General features: G+C 40.2%; 1 pseudogene; it reads left to right on the top strand.

Annotated features, from left to right (window-relative positions):
- Positions 1-2,384: 2,384 nt before the first annotated feature.
- LOC137296577 (uncharacterized) lies at positions 2,385-21,955 on the top strand (annotated as a pseudogene).
- The last annotated feature ends 2,165 nt before the right edge of the window (positions 21,956-24,120 follow it).

The following is a 24,120-nucleotide window of genomic DNA, read 5'->3' on the forward strand; positions in this document are numbered from 1 at the left end:
CATAATTTCTAAAACACTTAGATGCCACAACCTTGGACCTGTACACAAGGAAGCCAGGGTAAATCTTTTCGACTGTAGCAAAATTAGCGATAATTTAGATAGAAGACAGAAACGTAAACGCAAAATCAGTCTTCAATATACTACGCGTTCCTCAAAGCCTAACATAAAGATTACTTTAATACATATTAATAGTATGGATACTTTCAGCTATAGTTTAAAATAAAGTTTCTTCAAGAAATCGTGACTGGATTGGCAAGCATAAACATGCATATCAATGCCGCTCCATAGCAATAATATAATTACATAAAATACATGATGACAACACTTCATGTCCCGCTCGTCAAGCGTCTCAGTAAACTTACACTTATCAAACCAGGTTCACACAGTAGGGGAGCAGGACAATTCAAACCTAGGACAATTCCCACCCAGTTGCTTTCACCATAATCCCCACCATACCACATGAAGTTTTCACTGTGTGCAACATTCACTTTGATAAAATATAAACTTGATTTTTAAGTTTGAAGTTTTAAGATCAAATGTTTATAAAACCAGTTTATTTGAGCTTGGGAGCTACTGTTATACAATATACGTATTTTGAGAAGGTATGAGAAGACATATTTATTAAAATAACATCGAGAAATGTGTATTGTGAGCAAGTGCTTGGCAGATCAAGTGTTTTTAAAACCAATTTATTTGAGCTACTGTTTTAAGTATACATATTTTGAGATGAACCTTAGTGTGAATGTTCTTATAAGGTAAGCATACATACTTTGCTAGAAAAACAGTAGTATTCTATGGTTTCACCCTTTTGTTTTTCAGCATTAATTTAATTTAATAGTGTTTGTAGTAAATTACAGAGTTGTACATAAAATGGTCTGTATTCCACATGCACATCACTTCCACCATGGATAACCAAGTAGAGCATGTTATGTCACAGAGAGGTGTCAAGAAGGTTCATTTCAGGGGGTATCGGTATGTAAGACTCAAGGATCTGAAGAATGGAGTTGTCAGCTACCACTGTGAGCTGAGACAGTGCAGTGTGTCCATCTAAGTTCTCGACGACAAGTGTGTTGGTGTCCTGCGTGTCCACACGCGCCTGACCAGATCTTCTCAGAGGTATGTTTTATTGTGTGTACACGCACACACGCACGCACACACACACACACACACACTTCAGTTTTCATGGTATTTAGATTTACAATACAGTTCTACTTTATCATTTTGTTATTTTAGGTGCAGAAAATCAGGGCGTTCATCAAGGAGTAGGCAGAGACTTCAGAGGAAACTGCACAACAGATAATGACTGCAGCAGTCATCAGACGGTGCCAGTGCCATGTCAGCTGTACCCGACCTGCGTCGGAATGTACGACATCAGAAACGCAGAGTTGATTGATCACTCCCCGAACCCCGCGACTCCAGCCACTATGATCATCCTACACAAGTACAAGTTGACTGGAGCAGGAGAAACTTTCCTTCAGTTTGACGGCGGAGGGATTGTACTGCGATGGCCTAAAAGTCGGGTCAAGTAAAGTCGGGCCGGGCCGGGCCACCGGGTACTACTAAAAATGGATTGCAGAATATTAAAACGAAATCTGCGCATTTGAGTAGCCGGAATTCCAAGTATGGTTTGGTTGAAAATGTATAGTTAACGATGAAAAACCAATATTGATAACATACCGAGAGTCCCAGAGAAAAGACATTGTGTTGTTGTTATGTGTTGTCCTTGATATGTCTGTGTGAGAAGGTTACTTACTTCTCTTAGCGCGTGAGGTGTGACATCCTGGGGTCCTGGGGAGGAAGTGACAGAGATCGTATAATGCATACTTTAAATACTATGAATAGTGAATGTATTGGGTGATATTAATTGGATATAGACGTAGGAAATATTTTCGGACCGACGGAAACCTGTATTCGAATGAAGTCAAATATTTATGCATTTTAAATCATGTTTCGTTTATCGAACCCACTTTTAGACATAACCTCGGTCATCCAGTTAGCAGGAAACTCGTCTTCTGGAGTTTTAGTCGATTTACTGGTAGTAACCTATATATGGTACGCGTTTGCGGCTTAAAAGTAATCATTATTATTATCAAGGGTGTATGTTGCATTAATCACTTGTAGGCATGGTGTTCATTAATGGGTTTATTAGCCAATAATGTATTTGGCCCGCCGTGGCCCGGCCAGGCCCAACTTTTGGGCCATCCCGATTGTACTCCTGTTTCCATCTTGCTGGACTATGAGAGAGCCATCTGGAATGCAGCTGCGACAGAGTTTCCGAATGTTGACATCAAGGAATGTTTTTACCATTTGAGCCAGAATGTCTACAGACGTATACAGAGTTCAGGTCTGCAAGCAGCGTATTCAGCATCACATGAACTCCAAGAATGATTCCAGCCTTAGCGTTCATCCCAGAAGACGAGGCAGAGCATTTGCCTGAAGGACTAGAGCCCGTCATTGACTACTTTGAGGACACCTACATTGACCGTCCACAGAGCCGAGGTCGACGCCCTGTAATGTTCTCAACTGGATCCTGGAACCAACACCAGAGGACACTGGACGGCCTGCCCAGAACTAATAACCATCTGGTGGGGTGGCATCGTCGCCTGTTGACCAACATGTCAGGCTGTCACCCTCCATTTGGAGGTTCCTGGATGTTCTCAGACGAGAGCAGACCGTCAACGACCACGTCATAACCCAGATGCCATCTGGGTTGAACATTGCCCGATCGAGGAAACAGTATCGCGACTGCCAGCAGCGTCTTCAGCCATTCTCCACAGACTACCCCAACAGACTAGAACTTCTTACGAAGCGTTGCCCACAATATTAGAATGTAGCGAGTTCATGCTACATTAGTAAACATGGCAATATCATTAAAAGATACAGTAACCTTATGTATGTCACATGTATGTGCTTCCTTACTTAAATGCTATCATTTGTTATGTATGAAATAGGATCAGTAAAACTGATACTAAAGCATGTCAAAAAGAAGGTAATAGTTCATGTTTGTTTTAAATGGAATATTGTTATATTATTATTTGGTACATATGTTAAAATGAATAATGTTGAAAATGTTCTTCATCTTATTTTTATTTTGGGGTGGGAATTGTCCGGGTGGGAATTGTCCTAGACCCCACAGTGGGACTCCGCAGTAACAAACACCAAAACTAAGTCAATAAATCAATAAACGAATAAATCTATACAAATAGATGAAAAAAACACCAAAATATGCACGCCCCAGGTAAAATGGTAGAGCGCAAAAGTGGCAAAACCGGCAAAATAGCAAAGATTCAAACTCTAAACTGTACAATCTACTTAATCTTATTTTACTCGAAACCCGTGAAGGTCCCGGGGTAGAATAGGCCTGCAGCAACCCATGCTTGCCATAAAAGGCGACTCAGCTTGTCGTAAGAGGCGACTAACGGGATCGGGTGGTCAGGCTCGCTGACTTGGTTGACGCATGTCATCGGTTCCCAATTGCGCAGATCGATGCTCATGTTGTTGATCACTGGATTGTCTGGTCCAGACTCGATTATTTACAGACCGCCGCCATATAGCTGTAATATTGCTGAGTGCGGCGTAAAACTCAACTCACTCACTCACTCATTATTTTACTCGATAAATCAGAATGGTCTCAATGTTAGCATTGTCATAATGTGAGCAGTTACACAATCAAAGCAAAATATTTTACATGTAAGTGTACGATTTATTTAACAAGCCAGAACATATCTCCACAAACACGGCAGCTACTCCTCAATCTCAGGGTTTGTGACTGTGAGGGGTACTCCCTACAAGGCTCACTCCCATTAGTGAATAGGGTGCCCTCCCATTTCACGTATTTTTTACTCGGTTCTGTTCTGCTACGGAAAATTAATTAGGTGATGTTGGTATGTCATGCCTGGTGTATTTCTCAGGATTAGGTGAATTGGGTATGGACCAGTCCATATATGATCAGAGGGGATTCAGCAACCATGCTGGAGTGAAAGAATGACAAAATTCAGAGACAGATTTACTGCTGGTTGTCTTTTTTATGCATTATGAAAATGGTAATGGTAAAGTAACACAGACTACTTTCACGTATAACATCACATTATAGTTAAAAGCTGCATGCGTTGAGCTTGTTAGATGTTGTTGTAAAGATTAAGGTCACATGCAACCAAAAAATCAAACATAATTAAAACACAATTATCACTTATTCATGACATATAATATACATTGCTGCTTGTGAAAAAAAACAAATAAACAAAATTACAAGAGTACAATCGCGATTCAAAAGCGCAATATTTTGTACTTTGGCTCACATCCCTCGAAACGAAGCCCTCGGGAGACCGAACCCAGTCATAGCGGGTGGTTGTGCCTCTCAAGTGTAGCGGGCTATTTTTTCATTGCGTTTTTTTTTTAACTTTGTAGGCTGAATTAGCATTTTTTGATGATTTGCTTCTGTTAGTGCATACTGAAAGGTATCAGAATCTGCAAAGTTGAATTTTACGTTGCATGTGACCTTTTTAATTAAAACGTAGAGAAGGACACCCACACTTGAAGGGTGAAGGTTATGCAGGAAAATGAGGTGATGTGGGTTTACTACGTCAACAGGCAGCTGTGCAGTCAACCAGATAGTTTGTTGTTTTAACATGTCTGACAATTGGTACGTCTGACCAGAGAGACTCTAACAAGCCGATGTTAACGCATGTGATCTAGCGATAGTTTTGCGTTCTTTAACATGTTTTGGGACTGATGGCCGTGGTGTATCATTTATTCTTCATTCACTCTCATACGTACTTCTTTGTTTTATTTTTTCTTTATTTCTTTCAATCATTCACATATAATTCTTGTTCTTAATTCTTACTATAATTTACATTCACTGTAAAATTCCGACTGATACAGTAAACTAGCTGAGGTACTGTTAAACGCAGCCGAAGTTGCGCTGGAAACGAACCAAGTCACTGTGTGTGTTGGACCATGGCGAGGCACACGTTAATTAGTACAAATGGTAAAGAAAGCAAGCGAGTGACCTATCCCTGTTGTAGATTATTCAAATAGGAGAATACCCCATAAAAACCTCGGTAGAAAAAATAGCCAGGACGGGCAAACGAGAATTACTAAGAATGGATCTCACAATGTTAAAACGAAACATGCTAAACTGGGTAGGTACACTCAAAGAATTGCAAGCGTAAGGTTTTACCCACGATAGAATATATTCAACAATGGAAACTTTGACTACATACCGAGTGTCACGTAGAAAGAAACAGTTTTGGTGCTTTGTGTTTCCTTTGTGAGGGGTTTTGCATGGCCTTTAGTTCACGACTGGTGACGTGTGACGTCCTGGACAGAAAGTGGAAGCATTTTAGTTCTTTCCTTCATTACCCATTTGGGGCTTCTTAACTAACCCTTATGTGTTCTGAAGAAGCACTGACTATGTAAACTCATGGGCAAAAGAAACTTATCACTTTAAAATTTCCATTTACGCTTCTAAACAAAACTGAACTAGGTAAAACATACTGAGAAAACATTCGCTAAAACACATTTTTAAGCTGAGTAGCAAGCAAAAAACCCGAGATATTGTGATTTTCGTGAAAGCACGAAAAACAGTGAAAAAGGTTTTTTGAGTGTAACCAAAAGTTCTCGTGCACATTGGTTGCATAAATACAGCTGTTCGACAGTGCAATCATGCATTATCAAAAAGCATATCAAAGTTATGCCACGACTGTCATCGGAGCAACGCAATAGGGCCATCGGTATGGCCCATATGGGGGCGTCACAACGTCAGATTGCCAGAACATTCCACTGCAGCCAGGCAACAATCAGCAACCTCCTGAGACGTTTTCAGCAGACAGGTCAGACCACTGACCGTCCAAGATCAGGTAGACCAAGGGTTACGACGCCCGCCGAAGACCGCCATATCCGTACGATACACCTACGGAACAGATTCGTCACAGCGACGTCAACGGCGACCACAGCCTTGGGACACCGCATCAGCAGACGAACCGTACTAAGACGTCTCCGTGCTGCTGGTATCAGAGCTCGCCGTCCATTCCGTGGAATGCCCTTGACCCGCCAACATTGTCAACGTCGGCTGCAGTGGGCACGAACAGTACGTCGGTGGCAGCGACGTGACTGGCAGAGAGTGCTCTTCACTGATGAAAGTCGTTTCAACTTGTACAGAAATGATGGCCGAGCCCGTGTATACCGACGTAGAGGTGAGCGATTGGCGAGGAACTGCATTCAAGAGGTGCACCCATTTGGAGGAGGTGGTATCATGGTGTGGGGTGGGATTTGTGCTGATCAGAGGACACAGCTTGTCATCCTGCATGGAAATCTGACAGCCCAAAGGTATAGGGACGAAGTCTTGAGGCCAGTTGTTTTGCCCTTTGTGCGTCAACAGCCAAGAGGTGTTCTTTTGCAACAGGACAATGCACGTCCGCATACTGCCAGAATCGTTGAAGATTACCTCAACAACGCCAACATCAACGTTTTGCCCTGGCCAGCACGTTCCCCAGACATGAATCCCATTGAACACCTCTGGGATCATCTCGACAGACAGCTAAGACAACGACAGCAACCACCAGCAAATCGCCAACAATTGGAGCAAGTTCTCTTGGAACTGTGGCAGAGGATTCCTCCTGACGTCATCAGGCGTTTGACGACATCAATGCGGAGACGTGTACTAGCGTGCATTGATTCAAGGGGTGGACACACTAGGTACTGAGTGCTCAGACACTTCCAAGATTCAGTTTTCCACACACTCTGTGAATGCAATCCTCTGTGTAAACTTTCACGTCCACCCCATGTGTCATCTACCTCACTTCCTGCATGCATGAACATTGACAGGGCATCAACAAATACAGTTTTTGCTGTGTAAATGGCTTATCTTTCTTATATAAACATTCTTTCTGACATTTTTTTGTTTTTGTCGTTTTTAACACAAATAATGTCGGGTGATAAGTTTCTTTTGCCCATGAGTTTATTTTATTCATAAGTGGTTATTGGCAAATGTCAGTGAGATTGACAAGACATATTTCAATACATCTCTTATCGATGTGTCCCAGCATAGTCTTTATTTCACTGGAGTTCGGTCAGGGCTTTCACAAATAACTTCATCGATATATCTTAGTTAGTATTTATAAAATGCCTAAATTCAAAAGAGTTCCAAGGTGTAGTATTCTAGGTGTATATGATGCTGGAAGTAAAGCTCTGCGTTTAGGAACCCTGAAGATCTGGGGTAGAATAGGCCTTCAGCACCCCATGCTTGCCATGAAAGGCGACTATGCTAGTCGTAACAGGCGACTAACGGGGTGGGGTGGTCAGACTCGCTGACTTGGTTGACACATGTCATTAGTTCCCCATTGCAAAGATCCATGCTCATGTTGTTGATCACTGGATTGTCTGGTCCAGACTCGATTATTTACAGACCGCCGCCATATAGATGGAATATTACTGAACTCACTCACTAAATTAAATTGAATTATGTGTCATTATACTTTGATCTATTTTTTATTATATGCTTGCAAAATATAGGAAACAAAAGTGAAAATATTTTCGTTCACGAGCGAGAATAGTCGAATTAAAACCAGAATGATGTCATTTTTTGTCATGATACTTGTAAACACTTTCATTCATTTACAACCTCAAACAATAAAAACCTTACGTATTTTGAGTGCAAGTACATATTCTTGTACTTGTTAAAAATTAGCGGAATTAAGTCGACGAGTTGAATTTTGTGCCACGATACTTATAAATATACCCTCATTCATTTACAACCTCCAAAAGATGCATTTTTAGTAAAGTAAATGTTTTCACACATGTTTTAAAAAATCGCTCTCAATTAGCAAAATTAAGTCAAAATGAGTTGAAGTTTGTGTCATGGTACTCACAAAGGTACTTTGTTTTATTTACATCCTCCAAAATATTGGAAAAGATTCTTTTGAGTGAAAATAAATATTCTCATCCATGGGCCAAAATGTTTTCGCACATTGGCGAGATTTTTTAAAATTACTCTCAGTTAGCGGAATTGAGTCAAAATGAGTTTAAGTTTGTGTCATGATACTCATAAATATAACTTCATTCATTTACATCCTGCAAAACATTTGAAAAGACTTATCTGGAGTAAAAGTAAATATTCTCACCCATGGGCCAAAGTTTTTCGCAGATGGGCGAGATGTTTTGAAAATCGCTCAAGCAGAATTTTCAGAAATTAAACACTTATGGGTCTGTCCATGTGCAAGCGAGTTTAAATTCTGAGTTTTCGAAAAATGAATGTTCATTTTTTCACCCTTCACACATATTCATTACAGCATGTTTATGTTTGTCAAATCCCTTGTGAGAGAGTGGCCACAGTGCGGATAGTCCAGAATTAAATTGTGACGCGTTAACAGCATTTTGAAATTTCAGTGAAAAAAAGACGTCCGATGCAATTCCCTATTTTGACTGGTAGCATACGTTCCCCAGTTAAAAAGTACTTATCTTACCTCATACATAAAAGTCGGTTTCTGATTGGCTGAGCCTTACAAGGGAATAAACGTGGCGCAAAGCCATACTCACCCATTCGCAGATCACAGAGTATACACGCAACGAGATTGCTCCTAATCGTTTAATCATGTATATGAGAAACATTGTAAAAAAAAGAATGATAAAATCATTGCTGACAACAGAGAACGAATACAAGTTCTATATTGCTCTTTGAAATGGATCGGTTCTACAGCCAAATAATACACACTATCATTAACTGAACAGAACTCTTTCCTATTTGACTTAGGTGACTACTGACTGTTATTGCTATGGAACACTCCATATGCATGTTCAAACGTTTTAACAACAACCAGATCAAACACTGTCTCTGATAAAGCGACAGCGTGTTGTGGATCTCTCTTTTGTGCATGCTGGTCTTTCCTTTGTGGTTATATGTGTACATGACGGGAAACGATGTGAATCTAATGAATGCCTGTTATCTGTAGTGTTACCTGAAGCTGTTACGGCAGTTTTGCTTGTTACTCTTATACTGTGTGTTTCCTATTGAAGGAAATGAGTGGATAATCACTGCTTTTATTGTACTACTTTTGAATTTGTAATACTAATGTAATATCGATGTAGTGATTTGTATTAAATGTGTGAACTTAGTTAATTATTAATCAGATCACATTGCTTTTTGCTGATTCCTGTTGAACTGTTGCATTTGTCTCAATATTGAGATTCGAGCCCCTAACAGCTGTCTCTGGCATGTGAACAGTATAGCGAACTCGTACGAACGAAGAAAGGGAAATATTTCACCTTTGTTGTATTTTCATTCACAAAATCCAAAACTTATTCTTGTAAGCCTTATTTACTTTTGATTTGGGGTTTGTGGCAGTGACACCACTTCCTATCCCTTCCAGAGTGTTTACACATCTTATTAGAAGCTACATCATAGATTCAATGCACAAGCAAGAAGTGGGGTACCCACGTAGGTATCAATACAGTACACCAAATAAAACCAGTTATTAGGTACACCTAATTGGGCTCTCAGTCCAGATTTGAAGAGGCCATTTTACGACGATGGTGTATTGGTCATTCAATATTAACTCTCGAGTATCTGTTGAAAGGTGAGGCTCCTCCGTTGTGTATGCCTTGTGACGAGAGAATCAGTCAGGCATGTTCTGTTTGATTGTGTTTTTTTCCATCCCAAGGGATGAATATTTCAATGTCAAAAAGCATTAAAGTGCCTTTTTAGTAAAGTTCATTTTCATATGATATATCTAAAAGAAATAGATCTAAATAATAAAGTTTCATATATATAATGAATTTTTATTTTTTTGTTAGTATGCGAACATTATCTCTGATTGCTTTTTTGAGACTGCTCCATTGATTTAAGCATCGAAAAATTATTGCTCCCCTAAACCAGTTCATTCAAAGTATATTCAAAATATATATCTAACTGTGTTTTACCTGCAGAATATTTGTTTCATCTTAATCTGTGTCTAAACCTACAGCAATCATCAGTAAATGTATAACTCCAAGTAGGAAGCCACGAAGGAAACAGTGGCACCGTTATTCCCAATGACCCCCAGTCTGGGCCACACATAATCAGCGCTAAGCACCTTGTATGTTATTTGGTCCTACTATTGATCTTTGTCGTCGAACAACTTCAAGTATATGTCCACCTACTGGATCACTTTAATGTACTGGAGCAGCGTTAATACAAGCTTCCTGGCATGTTCGCCTATCCAGATTTCAGAACATTTTGAAATAAAAGTACGTTTATACCGCATACGCACTTATGCATGTCGTCAAAGTAGCGAAATAATCTTACGTGCGACGTTAACCTAACCTCACTCATACTTGACAAACCGTATCGATCGTGTTTAGAAAAGTAATTACTGTCAAAATTACACGTCTTTCATGGAAAAAAGCTGTCTTTGAAACACAGAATGTATTCCGAACTGATTTGTTTTTCAGTCACATCCTGTCACACGCCCAGGTATGACATTGACATTGTGTGATGGAACAACGAGAAAAAATATTTCTACAACATAATACATGCTAACTGACACATAATGGCGGATATAAGAGAACCAAAGCCTGTTTGAATTCAGTTTGTCAACTGATGACTTGTTGCCGTCGAACACTCATTGTTTACATGTTGTAACGACAACGAATTCAAACACTGAGGTCGTATATTGTCTGTGCCTGAGCATGTTGATCTTTCCTTTGTGGTTATATATGCACATGATGGGATCTGATCAATGCATTATTGTGCATGGATTATTTTATATGTTGAGTCACTCGTCCACAACGCCGGATGTGCAATGCTTTCCTGTCACCCTTGATGGTGCAGTGCATAACGGAGATATGTAGAAACAGGTGATAGTGAGAAGTCAATTCTTAACGCCATTCGTAACGGATACTAGTATTACTTCATATCCCACTCATGCACACTTACACATAAAGCAAACCCATGATGGCTTTAATTCCACTTGAAACTACTGGCAAACACATATAAGATGATCCACGACCTGAAAAATGACCCCAATTTGCATACTTGGGAACGCCCCACAGAACGATCCACTTGAAACAAGAGGGAGACAGGTTGTCTGATAAATATCGAGAAGTTCATTTTCCCCGTGCGTTTCACGCATGAATTGTTATAGCACACTCGATTTGGGAACAGGTACAATCCCAACGAATTGAATCAACACAATATACTGAGCAAATATGTTTAGGACCACCGATCCATTTCACGAAGCAAATGACATTTTCCTGGGTTTTTGTTAACAGAATTGTTGAATATCTAAAATGCTCGTCAATGCCTCAATCATCTGTTTGTCTTCGTCTTAACTAAAGGTTAGCGTGGAATATCAGTATCATATGCCTGAAATTGCAGTCCTATCATTCGAAGGAATATGCGCTGTTGATTTCATGTCACGGATAGCGTGTATTGCACGTGCATAATCGTCAAGCTACCTGTAGCAGCCAAGTGTACTCGCCCAATTCGTTGTGCCGCCTCTCTTGTCACAAATGTGTTTAGTGCGCAGGATCATCTAATATGTGTCTAGCAGTACATTATCAATTCCGCCTTAGTACGTTCTGTGAATATAAAGAAAGACAGGATGTTTACATAAACTATTTACCACAGTTACCCTTATGTTGTGTCTTTTGTGTCTTTTGTGTTGTGTCAAGAAAATTAGTGAGTGAGTTTAGGTTTACGCCGCACTCAGCAATATTCCATCTATATGGCGGCGGTCTGTAAATAATCGAGTCTGGACCAGACAATCCAGTGATCAACAGCATGGGGATGGATCTGCGCAATTGGGAATTGATGACATGTGTCAACCAAGTCAACGAGCCTGACCATCCGATCCCGTTAGTCACCTTTTACGACAAGCATAGTCACCTTTTATGGCAAGCATGGGTTGCTGAGGGCCTATTCTACCCTTCACGGGTCAGAAAATTAGTGGATAATCACTATTGCCTTTGAAGTTGTATTGCCACTGTAATACCTGTGTAGAGATTTGTAATATTTTTTAAGTTAGTCAACTGTGTAGTGATTTGTAATATTTTTTAAGTTAGTCAACTGTGAATCACATCACATTGTTTTATTGCTTTTTGAGATCACATCAAATCCTTCTATGGCCTGATTCCCGGTAAATTGCTACATTAGTCTCAACATTGAGTTGACAGAGGCATTATTCCAGCCATACACTGACAGTTTATACAGCATCAGATTCAAAAGCAATCAATTCGTTATTTACATTACATAGCCACAATATATGATACAGGTCAACTCCCTCAGCTAACAATGAGGAAACAGGTCTTTCACATTTGTCGCTCCATAATACGAGACTTGCCTTTACAAAACTCCGCAAAGTAAAGCAGAATATGATTGACGATGCGCACTTCACTGCAACAGACAAATTTGGGAAGTCTATCCCCATTCAGCAGATAGTCATGAGTAAACCAACTCTGGCTAATACGACATCGTCGAAAAATCACTTCTTTACGTCTTTACAATAAAAGTAGGTATAACCAATTTATTGCCTTCAATGCATGAAGTTTATTTCTTCCTACTTGGGTTTCACTGTACCACATCAGCAGTAGAGGTAATTTCTTGATCAGACAATCCATTCTGGTTTCCGCGATTCCGCGGTTGTCGAAAAAATCGCGGAATTTACTGTTCCATGCAGAAAAAAACGTCTGGTCAGCGGAAAACGCATTTTCTTGCAGACTCCGTGCAGAATTTACCACTTTTCTGCAGCGGAATTGTTTTTTAAACGTAGTGAAAACTGATTGACAGCCGAAATGAAAAGTAGAGTTAATATCAAAAGTAGGATCGGTTGCACATAAAACGAACTGAGATATTTACTGTGACAACATTTCCAAAGCAATCAATTTCTTTCAGATATCGTTTAAATGCAAAATTGTTGTTTGCATGAAGCTGTGGTTGTGAAGTTGTGGGTGAGTGTAACCGCAGAGTGTTTTGCAGAATATTGCAAAATAGGGTGCAAAATTTGCTTCGCGGAATTCTTAAAAATTTGCCGAGGAATCCAGAAGGGACTGATAAGAGCTGCTTTAGCTGTAGCATCGGCCCTTGTGTTACCTGCTTTTTCGACGTGACCTGGCAACCAGCAGAAGGCGATGCTACTCTGGCCAGTAGAAAGATCGTTGTAAAGTTCTAACCCGTCCAGGATGATAACGCATTGTGCCCTTGCGATTGACAAAAATACCGGCGCCTTTGAGCAGGTGGTTTAAATAAATAAATAAATAAATAAATAAATAAATAAATAAATAAATAAATAAATAAATAAATAAATAAATAAATGGACTGATTCCCGGTGAGCTGCTGCATTAGTTCCAACACTGAGATTCGAACCTCTGAAAGCTGTCTTATGTTCAGCAGTTAGCGAGCAAGCTGGCTATAACTCATGCGCACGACGATGGGGCATATTTCACGAGAAAAGATAACACCTCATACCTAAACGCATCCAACACGGGTGGTCAAAGATGGATAATTGTGAAAATGAAAACAGTAGAAACTAAAAAGAAAAGACGAATGCTTCTTCCAGTGACGCCATGTTTTGATGTGTGAGTTTCAGAACGCGACCGACAAATCACGGAACTGAGCCGAGAAATCTCCGAAGATGGCCGATCTTGCTTCAAGTATTACCGACATTGTTTCCGATAGGGCCGTTGTGTTTCTGTTATTACCGCTAAACTACCGATATCGTTGCAATTATTTCGCGAGTGGGCTGCGTTTGTTTACATTTGAGATGCAATTCCTTCAAATTTGCCGTAATTCCTTCAGTTACTTAGGGGGCCTGATTATAAGATGTTGTATATCCACAGAACTTTCTCCGGTTTTCATATTATCACGACTTCCAGTTTTTCATCATTCTGACTTTCATCTCAGTTTGTTGAGTATTTCACTATACCTCGCAAAGACAATACCACTGGACGGGACGATGACGTTTTCTGTTTCTCCGCGTTCAGTTACGTAATTTCCGCAATGCGCCTACGACAATTTGCGCCGAAAAAGTCTTGTCTCATCCGCTGGTCTTGTGTATTGGAGTAAAATAGCCGCGGTTGTCAAGTGTATTTTACTTGTCATAAACACACTTCATCCACGGATCACATTAGGTTATTAGGTGACACCAGCTTTGAAATGAACAGATGAGTGAGTGTATATGGATGAAAAAGACTGACTGCACATGACGCGAAGCCAAATATCTCACATAACGCAGGAAACATAGAATTGTTTTATAAGGTGTCGAGCTGACCAACTGGAATTCTTTGTGAGGTTTCCCACCTTATCAGGACCAAGATTTTGGTTTTGTGTATTCACCTTCTTTGTCATGTGAACTTACAGTCTAAATATATTGTTGTTTATATTGGGGATGCATCGCAGACCTTATATACCAGTATATGAACATGAATTTCGACCTTTTGTAACATTCTCCTATGCGCATTAAATGAATGTCATTTCAGTCTAAATATTGAAAACATTATACATGCATGTGTGACTGAGCAATCCTCTTTACTAAAATAGGAATGGGGACTTTGTCCTTTTTCAAGACGTGCACATATTAGTCTGTGAAAGACATTGTCATTTATGTGCATGTGCTCTGGAAGACCTTGTCCGGCACAATGTTCCTTTCAGTGTAGTTATTGTGTGCATGTTTGTGCTGCATTTCAATTTTGGAAATGCGGTTATAACATATTTGGATTTTCAAAGAATCTGGTTCGTTTAGCAAGCAAAATATTGCTTTTACCAGTACTATACACTCTAACTGAATACACCAAACCGGTTAAAACGACACGACAAATTATAGCATTGTGACGAGGGGTTATAGGAGCCCCATTATATCCACAGAGCCAAACTCACTGACACGGCGCCACAATCCCACAAGCCCTGATGGGGTGTGGATACGGGGAAAGGGGTAACGGAGGAGATGACCAAGCCAAGGAAGACACAAGTACTCCATACTCTATCATGGTCTCCCTTTCTGCTTCATTTCAACAACTTCAGTTATGGCAAATGCGTTGTTATACTTCACGTTTCCTCCTACTTATCTTATGAGAAGACACCTTTGTGTAAATGGTTATATGGTCATTGTGAAAGAGGGTAAACGGGGAGAATGTATCTCGTGAAAATTCATTTTGAAAGACTGCAGATCAAGAGTTCCAACTGGCTGATCGACGTAATTTCTAAAATACTCAGACACCACAACCACGGACCCACATACCTCGGAGCCATGGTAAGTCTTTTTGGTCTTTTATGCCCATAGCGCATGCGCAGTGAATAGGTTCGCGGAGCTTGGAACGGTATGCATGTTCGGAGTATGAGGTCGTGAGCAGTAGTCTAATCTTGGTTGTGTACACATACAAGTAAATAATCTACTCGTTACATAAAAAAACCTTGTTAATTGTAGTAAGCAGCCTCTGTCACAAAGAAAGCTCAATGTCTGGTTTATTGACACCTGCATGTCTGCTAAAGACAATATACAATGGACAGCTTCAATCATTGACCGGATGCAATTTGAACTTAACACCCATCAGGCTATACGCCATAAACAAAATGAATTGATTTATGACTCGTGCACCCGAGTCCTCTCTCTGCCACATTATGTAGTTAGGCAGGTGTGATTTTTGTACACATGAAAAGTGTGTTATGTCTGTGGGTTGCAAACAAACTACAGCCATTTTTCGGATGACTGGATTTGACGGAAACTGGTGCAAACTCTTGTCAGTTTCAAGTAGTAGCTGGACGAATGACACTTTCCAGTCACGCAGTAGTTCACCATCTCTGCTGAGATGATATTTGATTTGATCGAACTCGAATTCAGAGAACGTGTAACCCAATATCTCTATATACATTCTTTATGGATAACAACGTCTTCTAGTGTAAATGATTTTGTTTGACAACTGTATATGAATCCATATTGAAACGATGCATCGAGTACAATAAAAAAAAGTTGTTATCCATAAAGAATCTTACTTTCTTGTCACTAGCCATACTTATAAAAGGCCCATCAAACAGATCATCTTTCTGTACACACAATGAGCCCTCAGCGTATCAGCAAATGAACCGGCCAATCGGAAGTCGTCGTTACACTTAAGCTTACAGCCATCCGCTATGACTGGGTTCGGTCTCACGAGGGCTTTGTTTCGAGGGAAGTGAGCCCAAGTACAAAATATTGCGCTTTTGAATTGTATGCTTATAATTTTGTTTATTTGGGGTTTTTTTAACAAGCAGCAATGTATATTAGATGTCATGAATAAGTGATAATTGTGTTTTAATTATGTTTGATTTTTGGGTTGCATGTGACCTTTAAAGGGGCACTGATGCGGAGCGAATAATGTTTCTCGCCAACGGTCTAATTACGAAACCAAACTGCAAATTGGCCAGCGCCCACTCCCTCGACCGTGACGGACAAAGGAACTGGGCTCCTGTCCAGATTAGCAGAATTTCTTTACCTAAACAGTCAGGAGGTCAGATGCCCATCATATGCCATTATTTAAAAATATCCATGGTATTCCTTGTCTGATCGTATCAAAATATCCCAGCAGTGTAGGTTTTTTTTCCGGATGCTTGGATGGTATAGCTACTGATCCAGTTTGATCCTACTTCTGTGTTTTTAACCTCTATATTTAATCATGTTACATGAAAATATGATGTCTACAGGCACGTAGCAAGCCATTTGTTTCAGTCCGAAACATTGCAAAGCTTTATATTTAGGTAGTTTTGAGTGTTGGTTCAGCTGTGATAGGAAATATCATACGTAAATTTTGGTAGCTATGGTAGCTACAATGGTTTATTATTTATGATAATAAAAACACACAGTTGATTTATTTGAATTCGTAAACAAAAAAAAACGATGACTAAGCCTTTGATAGAGAAAAAAACGTTTTGATACGTAAAAAAAAAACCTATTACACCTATTTACCCAAGTATACAGCAAATGCCTGTATGTATTCCTTATGTAACGAAATTCCGTTGGTATCCTCAAAACAGTTTCGGCCCCTAAGTGTTTTCAGGCTGCATGCGACACAGATTACATCTTCCTTGCTGCAACTCGCGTTTGATGGTGTAAACCTACACGTGATATTTGTCATCATTCTCTGGATGGTCAATTAATGAATTTATAACAGGTATAATTAGTAGTAACACCACTTCGGTTACTCAACAAAGGTTCCCATTTGGCATTTCTCCTGTCTGGAGTAAATACTCAACATTATAAATTAAGGTCTGTAATGGCAAATGTATTGCATGTTATGTAATATGTGCATATAAGTGATGCAAGAGACTTTATCAGCTGAGTTACAAAAACAAAGATCGATCAAAGGATTAACCGATTACACACTGATTGATTAATTACTTTTATGTTCTAGCGGATTTGTCAAAAGGCAGTCTGTGTAGATGACTACACCCTCTCGTAAAGTGCGAGTGTAAAAACAACATCCTCCCTTCAAAGAATTAACCAACTACTCATTATTGGTAAACTAAATTACTCAGAATAGCGGACATCATACAGTTAGTTGCCAGGTGTGCTATCTTGGGTGACCAATCAGAAGGCTATCAGGTTTTCACCAAGGAAAGACGTGAAACGATGTGTTACTTTTTCGCAAATTAGACAGTTGTGTAAGACACGCGACACAGAGCAGGATTATTTACCAGCTGCAGATGAATGGAATACGATTGCTTTTACGTGGCCATTGATGGATACATTCCTGAACGAGGTAGTAGCCTGACATTGTTGCTATAAAATTAGTCTGTTTTACATTCATTATTTGCATTTTGTTTTAATTTATTTGTTGTAGCATTCAGCAGAATCTGTATGACAGAAAACACACACTAGATCGCGTATGTGTGTGAAATAGGATCCACATTGGCAATCTATACAATGTATAAATGTTGCTCATGTTAGAAATTTACTATGAGTATAAGCAGATCGTGTGTTCTTTCATTAATTTTCAAAATCATACAAATGTGACAGTAAACTAATTAGGGTTATGAGACGAAATATAGAGACGTACATTGGCTTCGTTATTTTCCCGTCCTAATAGTTTTTGTTACCATTTCTACCACTGGCAGATGATTAACCTTCAAAGTGTTTCATTTGTTTTCATAATACATTTGTAATGAAGTAAAAATGACTTCACCTCAGTTGATCTGTCTATAATTAAACTATCAAGTGCGCATACGGACTGCGCGGCAGAGGTCACAAACCAGTCACGAATTCTGGGATATCATCCGGGTATTCACGGGAGAAAAACAATAACAAAAGTTTACACCAGTCCACGGAAATTGCTCCGCATCAGTGCCCCTTTAACTCTCCTCTCCACTCCCGTGCAGAATCACGAACTTTCTCAATATAACAAACATGCATGACAATCTTGTGGAGAGGTCCTATCCGCGAAGCGTCGTGTGTTCGCAAGAACAAAACATCCATGAACTGTTTGTCCCCAGACTCATCAGTTATATACAGTCCACCGTCACCACGTGCATTTGTTCATTCTCTGCGGTGTGAGAGTTCCAAAACATTCCATGAACCATTCTTTAGCCCACTAACTGTGCGTCTGCCATCACAACAGCCCGGCTTCGGCTTGCAACTTACATATTTTAACATGGATTAATCTTCCACCAATGTTTTTTTTTTATTATTTCTAATTAAATACATTGAAAATGCGAAGAAGATTATGACAATGTTTTGAAAATAGATCTCTTTACTGATGAAACTTCCTCCATTGCTTCTCAGCGAAGGAGTCACTTATATAACGTTCAAAACAAGCGAAGAAGATTATAATAATGTTTTGAAAAGATATCTCTCTACTCTCGACATGATTTATGCTTCCCGGCACCCATCTTTAGCTTTGGCGGTACTCCTAGACTAACAGCTAGTCTCTGAAATGAACATATTTTACTGAAAAAACGTTCATATTGAAAATACAACAATAATATAATGAAATGGAGCCCGGAGACTTTCTTCATTTTCAGAAGCTAAAGAAATCTAGACTTGCCACATTTTCTAGACTTGCGTGGGCTTTCTTGGATATATATACTTCAGGGTCTGTACGACAGACTACGGTACTCCCTAATTAGCTCTCCCGGGAAAACTGAAATTTACATTTTACCCTTCCCGGGACTTCTAAAAACAAAGATTTTAGCCTACCCGGTGCGACACCATCTTTTCGACTGTAGTAAAAATAGCGAAAATTGATAAAAATATAGAAAAGAAAACGTAAAATCAATATCGAATATGTTACGTATTCCTCATTGCCTAATATAAAGATTACATATTAATAGTATGGATACTTTAATCTATAGGTTCAACTAATCTCTTCAAGTAATCGTGACTGGATTGGCAAACATACACATGCATATCAATGCTGCTCCGTACCAATAATATAATTACATAACATACATGTTAACAACACTTCGTCAAACGTCAGTTATCAACGCCAGATTCACTCAGTGGGCCCCTAACAGTAAACAAATAATGAAATCAATAAATCAGTAAATGACTAAATCTAAACAAATAGATAAAATACTAAAAACCACCAAAATATGCCCAGATTCAAATTCTAAACTATACAATCTACTTGGGCCCATGGGCGAGCGAGTTTAAATTTTGAGTTTTCGAAAAACAATTTTTTCAGTTTTCATCCTTAGCACATATTCATAGCAGCTGCATGATTATTTTTGTCAATTCCCTCGTGAGAGAGCGGCCTCAGTGCGGAGAGTTTCTGGACGTTTGTGAGTCCAGAATTAAATTGTGACGTGTTACAGTATTTCTTACGTATATTTCAGATGACGTCAACAGGGGACTCCCCCAGGCAGTAACCTCCCCCCCACCTCCCACCCCAGGGGTATTTCAAAATGCCGTTTAATTATTTCTCACATATCTGTATATTATAGGGCATGTGAGGAAAACGTAATGGATCGCCTATAGTGAACAAATGATTTAGTGTTTTAGCCTACACGATTTAGCGCACAAGACTACATGGCTGGCTGTTCCAACCGATTTAGCTTACAGGACTACATGACTGGCAGTTCTTAGCCAACACTGATATTTATCTCTGTGTGTGTAGACTTACAGTATTTGGTGTGCCAGCCTACATTATCTCAGCCTATAGACCTATTGCCTGTGCTTCCATAACACTTGACGCTCTTGCCAACATGGTTGTTCAGGTGGTGCGTGCTTGCTTGACTAAAAGTAATTTCAGAGTACAAACTTACCTCTTTATGTTAAATTACTCAGGATTCAAGCGTACCAGGCAGTGCGCGAGAACGTAATTGAGCCCCCAGCCCCCAGTCCCCAGCCCCCAGCCCCCAGCCCCACTGGCAACCACCCGTCAAACAATCTGATTTCAATCTTTCAGCATGGATGACATCAAAACAGCAGTTATTCTGAATACGTTCAATACGTTTTTAACATAAAAAAGGAATGGCATCACAAATTTAAAAGGTTTTCATGCACGCAAGGTAACATGAAACTACATTGCTTCGGGGGGTCATGAATCATTGTTGATCCATTGAAATAGATAAACTCCACCCCAACTTTCTTTAGCAAGCTTTGCTAACAATGGGTATTCCAAACATATACTGAGGTACAAAAGAAAGTGTGGCATGCTTGTTTTATCCCATTTTACCCTTTGAATTCGCCGTTTTTAACCAATATCTGCTAAACGGGCTACATTTCCCAGTGGGCATTTCAAATATACTGCGAAGCAAAAGAAAGTGTCACGTATGCGTTTTGTCTCATTTCACCCTCCGAATTAACCGTTTTTTGGGTTTTTTAAGCGAACTCTAGTAAACGTCGTCCGTTTCCGTGTGTGCATTTCAAGTATATACTGAGGTGCAAAAGAGTGAGTGAGTGTGTTTAGTTTTACGCCGCACTTAGTAATATTCCACCCATATGGCGCCGGTCTGTAAATAATCGAGTCTGGACCAGACAATCCAGTGATCAACAACATGAGCATGGATCTTTGCAATTGGGAACCGATGACGTGTGTCAACCAACTCAGCGAGCCTGACCACCCGATCCCGTTAGTCGCTTCTTACGACAAGCATGGGTTCCTGAAGATCAATTCGAACCTGGATCTTCACGGATCTGCAGTGTGATGTTCTGTCACGAACAAAGGAATCTCGTTAAAACTTTCTCTTTAGTTAAAGCATAGTCAACGTTTATGGCAAGCATGGGTTGCCGAAAGAATATTCTACCCCGGGACTTCACGGGTCGAGGTGCAAAAGAAAGTGTACCATGTGTTTTTATCTCATTTCACCCTTTGAATTAACCGTTCTTCTAGCAATCTCTGCTAATTATGCTACATTTTCATGTGGTTCACTCCCAAAACGCCGACCGCCCAAAACGCCGACCTCCCGTAAGAAGAGACGCCACCCGTTCAAGCTATCTACAATGACGAAATTGCTCGACTGACACCTGATGCAGCACCAACCAAGCCTTCCTTCGCCAGTGTAAGTAGTGCACTTTACCGACACAGACAGACATCTATACCAGCCCTTCCACAGAGTCGTCGAGATGTTGACTTACAAGGACAATGGACCGAGACACAAGACTGACGCCCCTTCCTGCTATTCAGCGATGGAGATGACGATAAGATGATTGCCTTTTCCACAGAGGAACAGCTAGCTACCCTTCAGTCCGCAGACACCATCTACATGGACGGTACCTTTTCGTCATGCCCAGCCGTGTGGAGCCAACTCTACATAATACATGCACGCAGCGGCTCAACCATGTATCCACTCGTATTCGTCCTGATGCCTGATCGACAACAGACCACGTATGCCAGACTATTCCGACTCCTCAAGGACAAGGTGCAAGAGGTACACAACCGCCCCCTTCAACCCACAAGAGTGCAGACAGACTTCGAACTAGCAGCAATCCGAGCCATAGAGAGGGAGTTCCCACAAGCTGAAGTCAAAGGGTGTTTTTTCCATTACTGCCAAGCAGCCTACCTAAATATCAAATGAAATTTCCAATTGTTGATGTCCTTATGCGGTGCTTATATTTACAATATGTTTGATAACTTATGAAAAAATAAACACTTTTTAAAGTCTTTTGTCTTCGTGTTTTGGGAGTAGGATTAGTTGGACTAGTTCATTATTTAATGAAGGTTACAGAGTAACAAACTAGAATGCAATGAACCATAACATTAGTTGTTTTAACACGTCGGTGTTTTGGGAGGTCGGCGTTTTGGGATGACACCTTTCATGTAGGTATCTCATTATATACAGAGAGGCGTAAGAAAGTGTACCATGTGTGTTTGCAATCATACTCTGCTAAATGTCATACCCCTCTTTGTTAGAATATTTAATATATCCTGAGAGAAAAACAAAAGTGAACTGCCCCTGCCGTCGTGCAACAGTTTGTGATTGGCATTGTATGTCTACCTGAATTTGATGTAAACTGAACTCGTTCAATAACGACTGGGTTGAGCTATACTGCTTTAATTATATGCCCTACCATGTTTGAAATGTTGCAAGCTTGTTCCAAAAAAGCTGTCCATCTCTAGTTATGAATTATGCGAGGAAAATGAATATTGACAATTGTATATAACACAAAACAAACCTATAACATGTATTAGCTAGCTTGTCACGAACCAACTACTTTTACCCAAGACACTCCTATATGAAATTACCGGCCCAAACTTGAAGGATTTTCCTATTGAATCCATTGATACTTCACTGAGTGAGTTAGTTTACTTTAACGCCGATATTAGCAATATTTCAGCAATATCACAGCGAGGGACCGCAGATATAGGCTTCAAATAGGCTTCACATATTATACACATGTGGGGAATCGAACTTTAACCAGTAGGGTACCCTACCGACTCCATCGATACTTCATCGACTGCATATTACACCGTAAGGCAAGAACAAACATTGAGGACTTGGAGAATTGTTCCTCCATATTTATTCTGGAAGATCAATGGACCAAAACGCCTGTTATATGTATATAAGTCAGCGTGAGACCTAAGCAATGATAAAGGACAATAGACTCGGTAATATAACACACCGCCGATAAATCAAACCAGGCGGTCATTAAACATTTTTGCCGTTACTTAACAGAGTTTTTCATAGTTAATTCAACCGAACGTCATTGGGTTCTTCAGTTTCGAGGAATATTGTTAACACGTCAGTGAAAATGCAGCGATTCCCAGTGGCAGTTTGGTGTCACTAAAGGTTATTTTTTTTTGTTTCTACACCGATCGATCATATTGCCAAACCTCTGTGTGGTGTTTACAAATGTTACTAAGCTTTCTGGCACATAATAACGTTCATCCGGGCACTGTGTGCATGATAAGATCATTTCCATGTTTGTAGTTATGGATCGTGGCCGAGCAAAAACTTGTGTCGCATGACTACATGAGAATATTTTCGCATGTGATTGGGAATTCATTTGTGGTAGGTTTTTATCGTTATGCGCATTAAAACACTGAACGGACAACTCGTACCCCTAACCATGCCTTGAGAGCTTTATGGTACCCCCAAACTAAGAATCCATTATCCCGGTATAGTAGGAGCGTCTCGATTACCACGAGAGTGTATGATGAAGGGAGGACATGGGGTGGAGTCTTCTCGACGAATATTCTCGTGGGTAGAGAATCATCTAGACGGTAGCACATCCGGGGTTCCAGGGTATATTGTTTTCCAATTACATAATATCTTCAGGGTAGATTGTCTCTCGGGTAGAGTGTTCCCGCGGTAGATAGTATCACAGGAACAGTGTCTCCCGGGTAGACTGTCTCCGGGACAGAGGGTCTCCTGGGTAGGGTGGTCCCTTGGTGGATAGTATCTTATGAAGAAAGTATTGTGTAGATCGTCTCCAGGATAGAGCGTCTCCATGGTAGATAGTGTCATAGGAAGATAGTGTCATAGGAAGATAGTGTCATAGGAAGATAGCGTTCCGAGTAGATCGTCTCCAGGGTAGAGCGTCTCCATGGTAGATAGTGTCATAGGAAGATAGTGTCATAGGAAGATAGTGTCATAGGAAGATAGCGTTCCGAGTAGATCGTCTCCAGGGTAGAGCGTCTCCATGGTAGATAGTGTCATAGGAAGATAGTGTCATAGGAAGATAGCGTTCCGAGTAGATCGTCTCCAGGGTAGAGCGTCTCCATGGTAGATAGTGTCATAGG

This window comes from Haliotis asinina, chromosome 9, assembly GCF_037392515.1.
Source record: "Haliotis asinina isolate JCU_RB_2024 chromosome 9, JCU_Hal_asi_v2, whole genome shotgun sequence".
NCBI lineage: Eukaryota > Metazoa > Mollusca > Gastropoda > Lepetellida > Haliotidae > Haliotis > Haliotis asinina.